Below are 7,952 nucleotides of genomic sequence, written 5' to 3' on the forward strand. Positions count from 1 at the left end.
GTGTAATAAAAGAACCAGAAACTTTGAGAATGAGTTGGGAAGAGAAGAGACAACTTTCAGAGCAGATATTGTAACTGAATAGGGGAATCCGTGGCAACAGCAATCAAAAGATTTAGGTTTTAATAAAGAATATTTGTGTTTGTTCGGGAACAGACCAGGATAGGAGATCGGCCAAGTTTCTGAGTAACAGTAGGACAAGTTAACAGCCGAGGTCATATATTGTAAAGAAAGAATGTGGAATGGAACAGGTCTGAGTCAGTAGGTAAGTTGGTTACTTTAGGATCAGAAACCCATACTTGTAAGCTTGACAACTAAGAATATTATCAGTTTTGTTCTTTTTTTGTTTCCTTCTTGGTTTTAATACAGTTCTTTCTGAAGGATCTTTTAGTTGAGCTCAAGAGTAATAGGAAATGGATTGGGTTGTGCTCATAACTGAGCTGAAATCCTAATAGACGAGCAGTATACTCCCAGGGTCTACATACTGAAAGACATAGAAGATATGGGGGCCCTTCGACAGCTGCTCCTTTCTATCCAAAAATTTCTCCTTTAGTTCTCTCTTCTCTCCTGGAAACCTTCAAGAGTTTTTCTTTTTGATTTATTAAGGGTAACTCTTTAATTTCAGGGCTTACACCCAACAACTGTGCAGAGTACTGTATTTCATGCTTGTGATTTCGATGTCAATCCTGTAGACTGAATTGGGACCGAGTTCTGGACTCAGAATGACATAAAAAACAATGAATGGATTGCTTTAGCTATGGAGGAAACTATTGTCAGAAGATTTGACCTAAAAATGATTGCTTGCATATCCAAAATTCTTAAGAATATTTCCAAGTACTTTGGGACTGCCTTTGTTAACATGAGGGAAAAGATATTTCTAATCTTCCAAAAAGAAGGTCTGAAATATGAACATTGGCTTCTCATGAGCAAAGTACTCCCTATCCCGGATATTCTCTGTAATAGCCAGAAGGCAAGTATTTAAGAGGACAGACCTATTTTCCGATGGAACTTCCTTCCGTTCCAATGCTCCTTTTCTGAAATACATGATTCATGGTGCTCTCTTACTGTATCACGGATCCCAGCATGAGCTTATCCTTTCCATCTCTTAGAACCAGTATTAGATTTTTTACCAAAATTATGGTCTAGCTTTTCACCGGAAATAGGTTTTTTTAAAGTATTTTGGTTATGTGGTCTCCATTGTTATTAACACTAATACTTCCTGACTCTGAATAGCACTTTACAGCTGACAAAAGACTTCCAGTATCTGACATCATCTTCAGAAGAATCCTATGAGGTGAGCATTCACACGGACAAAGAAGCTGAGGTTCTTTTCCATATCCATAGCCTTTCTCATCGCCATAGAAAAACCGAAAGGCTCTTCGTATAAATATTAGGAAGTTAATATGCCTTCATTATTTATATCATCTCCAGAGTCAGAGTGGATAGCAAGAACCTATAAATAGATAAAGTTTAATTTTGAACTTTACAAAACTGTGCTGTATTTCAGCCCTCCCTATTATTTTGGTGTCTTCTGTTTTTATCTTCTAATTCAGTTGTTTTTACTAAACCAGGTGTATGCTTTTCTGCATCCACAAGGAGGAACTCATCCGTATGCCGAGAATATGATCATACGCCAAAGGAATCCAGGTGTGGTATTAAAAAGCAGCTGAAAGTGTTAGCCAGTTATTGCCAGAAAAGAAAACTCGAATTCACAGGAATTTGGAACTAGAAGAGATTTTACGAATCATTTAATTCAGCTCCTTCATATTACAGATAAGGAACATGGCCCCAAGAAATGGAGTTTGCCGGTCCCTCACCCACTACTACAAGATCGTTTCCATTCGAAATGCTACTTCATGTGTCAAATGGGAAACACAGTAAACCCAAATTGTATGTCTGGATGACATTCCATAACATTTACACTGAAAACACTAACCAAAGAATTAACTCATTCAGAGATGTGGGAATTTCATCCTCTGTGTCACAGGAAAGGCATTATGTTTAGGACCAGGGGCAGGCCGACCTGTTAGAGTCCTGGCTCTTCCACTCACCTGCTACAACCTTAGGCAGGTCCCTCGAGGACTCAGTCTTCACATCTGTACAATGGAGAAATCAATAAGACTTACAAGATTATAAGGATTAAATGAGGAAATATTATGATTAATGATTAGCATAATCCCTGACACTTAGGAAGATATATTGGCTATCATTATTTCCCCAAATCTGGTAACATGCAGACCTTTTCCAGACTGGTCAGCTTATTGGTAACACCAACCTTTACGTTTTTCCTCAAGACAAAATTGTCTCATCCATGCTCTGAAGCACTCTACATTTCCATTGCTTACTTTTCCACGTTCTTGGACATACAGCTCTAGAATGAATCTTAATACCAGGGCAAGTCTTCTTAAAGAACATGTTGTATCATCCAAAAGTTTACATTAACTGCCAGAAAGCTGACATAAACTTTAATTTTTCTAGTAACTACTTGTTACTGTGGATACAGATATCTCTTAGGTTTTTAGCTTGTTTCTAGTCTCTCTCTTTCTTTCCCTCCTTTCCTCTTCGGCTTTTCCTCTCCCTCTCCTTCCTCTCCCTCTCTCTCTTTACACTTTTGTGTTATATATGTGTCTCATGCAAAATTATACTGAAGTATAATATTCATACATGTAAGTGTGCAAAATATGAGCGTGGTTCTGTGAATTTCCTTAAGGAACGTTTTTGTGTAACAGCATCCAGGTCAAGGAACAAAACATGACACAACCCTGTCAACCTCCTCACGCTCCCTTCCAGCTGTCCTCTCCCCTCACCCAACCATCACAAAGGGAAATGCTATCCTGCACTCCAACATCTAGATAGTTCCACAGGGCCATACCGTGTGCACACTTCTGTGCCTGGTTTCTTTAGCTCAATCTTATGTTTGTGATTCACCCATATCATGGCATAGAGTTGTGCTTTATCATATCTCATTGTTTCCTGATTTTTCATTGTGCTCGTACATCCCAATTTACTATATATGCTACAGTTAATGAGCATTTGGATTATTTCTAGTATTTTAGTATTAGGAATCATGCTGTTAGCAACCTCAAGTTCCTTATCTTCTCAGTTATTCCTTACTCATCAGTAGGTCAATGGCAGAGGGTGTTGATAGAATGGGCAAGCATCAAGAAGTGAATAAAACAGTTGAGTTAGTTTGGTTTGGGGTGGGATTTCCACTGTCCATGTGCACATAAACATTACAAAATAACAGTTGTATCATTTTGATGATTCCACATACAAGTAAATGTTTTAGTAGTATTTAAAACTGGCATTGCACAATATAAAGATGAACAGTAAGATTTATGTGAATCATTTAAATTCTTAATTTTTCTTTACCTAGAAAAACACTTCATGGCAGAATTTTAAGATGATCCCCAGAGACCTAGGCCTTTGTAATCTGCTTCTAATAGAATATGGTGGACGTGAAAGGGTTTGGCAGATGAAATTAAAATCCCAAATGAGTTAAATTTAAGTTAACAAACAGGGAAATTATCCTAGGCGAGCCATACCTAATCGGGTGAACCCTTTCAAGAGAATTACAAGTGAGAAGCTCTGTGACCTGCATTCCTGAATTCTATAGCTTAAGAGAAATGTGTTCTGCCAACACCAGCGTGAGCTTGAAAGATGAGACCCCAGCCCCACCCAACAATGAAATTGAAGCCTATGAAACCCTGGACAGAGGACCCAACTTAGCATTCCTGGAGTCCTAACCCACAAAAAAAAAGGTGTTCTTTTAAGTTGCAAAGTTTATAGCAATTAGTTATGCAGCAATAGAAAATGAATACAAAACGCCAAGAAAAATCACCATGAAAAATCAAGAGAGACCCTGGAAGAAAGGAAAAGGCTCTATACTTAGTGGCTTTTCCCTCTATTTTGAACAATGAGTCCTGCATTTTGACTTTTCATGGAGCTTCCCCAAATTCTGTCACTGGCCCTAGCTGTTACTCCAAGCTGGTAAAAGGCAATCCAATTACCTACAGGCTCTCCACTGTATTATCTAAGTGTACGTAATATTTGGCACAACCTTTTTGGGCATGGTTGGTGTGTATCATACTTGAGAATACTGTGTTGAAGGCTACACATTTCCTCTGCAGAATCTGAACATTATCTTTTAAATTTTAATTTTACAGTCTGAACTAAAATGCCTACATTTCACACTAGTGACAAATTTGGCTTCTGAAACTTTTGTACAGAATTACAGCAACTCTTTGGAGGTAGAATCAGTATAATTCTGCATATAATATTTTCAGTGCATTGCATACAATTATTGAACAATACATAACCATTTATGAACTGTATTTATTCTTGTCAGTTATGATTCCTATGGATTTTTTTTTTAAGACTTACTCTTTCCACAGTGCTTCCTTAGAACCAGCTGCAGACTTTTACAGTACTATGTCCTCAAAATGGTTTGTTTCACAGACATTTTGGGGATATGTATGTGTAACCAGTAAGGCCCACTTCCCTAGTTTAGGGTGAAAATATGACGATTCTTCTATATTCCAATAGATTGTGCCCCCTCCACATACTCATGTTAGCAGGAGGTCCAGCATCACACTTTGAGAACTGTACCACCCCAAATGTCCAAAGTCTGAGAAGCTTACTTGGTCTCAATTAAGTGGCCTGTCCTGCTTATAGATGTCAGGCCATGCGACATCTAGCCTTGGTGTTAGCCTTGGTGTTTGGCTTCAGTGGTCCCCATTGCTGAGACAGTGTTGCATCTGAAGTTTGTCTCTCCCTGGTCCTGACTCCAGCTCAGTTCCTGAGGGTACAGTTATTTTGGCTTTTACTCATAAGCTCACATTCACAGGGTGGCTGGATCTGGAGTTGTCTTAAATCCCTTCTCCCTGATGATCTAGATGGTCCACAGAGCAAGGATCACAAAGACAGGTTCTTATTTTTCTCATTTCCTTTGGGGTCTTTAGGATCCTTTCCTATGAGAGAATTTGGATGGATATTATCCTAAAACATCAGAATTCCTAATCATTTCTAACATCTAAAGAGAAGGACTCATGGGCTTGATCCTGTTCCTCCCTAGAGCCCGTCTGACGCCCACCAAATTTACTTACCTTCTCCATCTCCATCAAATCACAAGAAGGTTCTCATCCTTAAGGCCAATTAAAAAAAAAAAAAAAAAACAATGGATATATATTCTATTTGAATTTACAAAACAAAGAGGGATCTCCCTCTTGACAAGAGTCCAAGAACTTCCCTGAGGAGTCTTCTGTGTCCCATTACAGAAAGGTAGTTGACAGTGCCGGATAACTAAAACTAACTTTACCTGTGCTAGGCATCTTCTCCTGTCGAGTGTTGAGACTGTCTTATTCAGTCTTGTCTCTCTTCCTCATCCGCAGCAAGGAGCCTTCATAGTGGATGTTGTACATTTTGGATGGATGTTGTACAATTGAATAGAAACAATAATTAAAGCCAGTATCTATTCATAGTTTACAAAGTAGGGTAGTCTATGCTTTGTCTGCCTTGCTGCTTAGCTACAAGCTGCCCTGCCATCCAGAAATTTGGGGGCTGGGGCACTGGGAATGGTGATCCATGAAACTCCCTTACTTGGTGTCCCGCTATCCTAAGGAATAAACCAAGATCAAAACTCTTTGGTTGATTCCTCCTTTTGGCTGTTAATCTTTAGGTCCACCTGGGTTAAGGATAGAGGTGAGCACAGAGCAGGAAGATAACCTCTGCCCATTCTGGATGTCACCTCCGTTCTCCAAGTTCATTCTGGAGATCAGTTACGCAAGCCGACTCCCCAGACGCTTGCGTGCACTTTTGCAGCGGATGTTTTCCAGGCCGACAGCTCCTTCAACATATGGCATCTCCTAAGAAGCACCAGAAGATTGAAATATTCTGATCCCTGTGCTTCGACTGCATTTCTCGAAATAGCTTGGTTATAAAACTCACAACAAATAAAACTTCCTTTAACACTCTCAGGGTGTTAGGAAGAGCTAGACTGTGGTGTGTATTTAGACCACTTTGTACCTGGATTTAAATTTTTAACATTCCCTTTATAGGCAACCAGTTTCATTGTGGGCATTTTAAAGAACAGGAGCGTAAATGGATATGTTTGATTTCAAATTGGCAGACCCATTCACTTGTTTTTATCATGTAATATTTTAAACATTCAGAAGAAGGAAAAATACAACTAAGTCCTGGATATACATTGCCCAGATTTAAGCCAGTGCTGGCCTTGTGGTGTCTCCCTCTCCCTGCCTCGTTCCCTCCCTGGTGAACAAAACATGCAGATACAACAGAGAGCTCCCTTGTTTCCTCCCCCATTTCTTTGTTCTCCCTTCCAGGGGATAAACATTACTCTGGGGTTATTTTGTTTCCTCCCCATTCCCGTTGGGGGACATGTAGGTTGTTTCCAGATTTTTCTTATTACCAACAATGCTGCAGTTAATATTTTTCTTGTTCCTCTGTGCTTGAATTTCCGTAGGATTTTATACCTAATTGGATTTGCCAAGTTCAGCGATAATACACATCTTCCACACTGCCAACTCTCTCTCCAGAGTGCTTGAACAACTTACTGAGCTACCAGCAGCATGAGAATTCCTCATATTCCACCGCAAAACTTGGTAAATACTAGACATTTTAATTTTTCCTGCTATATTTAGCTACTCTAGCTTTACAGTAAGTACTGAAACCTAGAAAAGCAAGTCTACTCCCTTCTTTTTCTTTTATATTGTCTAAGCCAGCAGTTCTCAAACTTTTTTTGTCCCAGGAACCCATCACACCCTTAGAAATTATTCAGTACTCCAAATAACTTTTGTTTACATGGGTTCTTTCTATTGATATTCACTCTACTAGAAATTGAAAGTGAGAAGTTTTTTAAATGTTTAGTGATGAATTCATTTAAAAGTGACATTAGTAGACCTTATTGCGTGTGAACACGAATAACATTTTTTAATGAAAAATAAATAAGTTTCCAAAACAAAAAGCTTAGAAGAATGGCACTGTTTTATACTTTTGCAATTGCTTTAATGTCTGGTTTAATAGAAGACAGATTCTCATATCTGCTTCTGCATTCAGCCTATTGTGATATTAATTACCTGCTATGTAGCTTCTGGAAAACTCCACAGCACACTAGTGAGAGAATGAGAATGAAAAAGGCAAATAATGTTTCAGCATTTTTATGAAAATAGTTTTGACCTCATGGACCACCCCCAATACCAAAATTGTTCACACTTGAAAAATGCTATTTCTACTCTCCTTGGTCCTTTTACTTTTGAAATTTAGGATCAGCTTATGGGGTCCCACAAAATATCATAAAATGTTATTTATGTTGCATGGAATTTAGAGATTAATTTGCTAAAACTGACACATTCATTATATTGGGTATCCATAAACACTGTAGATCATCCTGTAGCTTTAAATCCTTTCCAGTGTCCTTTAATAATGCTTTAACATTTTGTCATATCTTATATTTGTACATTGTGATTTAATTAATTAAATTAATTACACATATTTTGGGGGCACCTGGGTGGCTTTGTTGGTTAAGTATCTGACTCTTGATTTCAGCTCAGGTCATGATCTCAGGGTGATGGGATCAAGCCCCACATCTGGGTCCATGCTTAGTGGGGAGTCTGCTTGAGAATCTCTCTCTCTCCCTCTGCCCCCTTTCCCCACTCATGCTCTTTCTCTCTCTCCCTCAAATAAGTAAATTAATCCTTTAAGAAAAAGAAATACATTTTTTAAAAAACCACATATTTTCAAATTGGCTGGTTGCTTGTATGTAATTGGAAGGGTATTGATTTTTGTGCATTAACGTTCATTCCAGCAACCTTCCTAAGCTCTTCTTCTTCCTCCTCCTCCTCCTCTTCTTTTTAATGGCCTATCTATAGGTTTTCTTGGTTCTTTTATGCAGACAACCACACTGGTCTAAAACAGCAGTTTTAAAGCTCTTACACCTC

The sequence above is a fragment of the Martes martes genome (assembly GCF_963455335.1).
Source record: "Martes martes genome assembly, chromosome: 14".
Classification (NCBI taxonomy): domain Eukaryota; kingdom Metazoa; phylum Chordata; class Mammalia; order Carnivora; family Mustelidae; genus Martes; species Martes martes.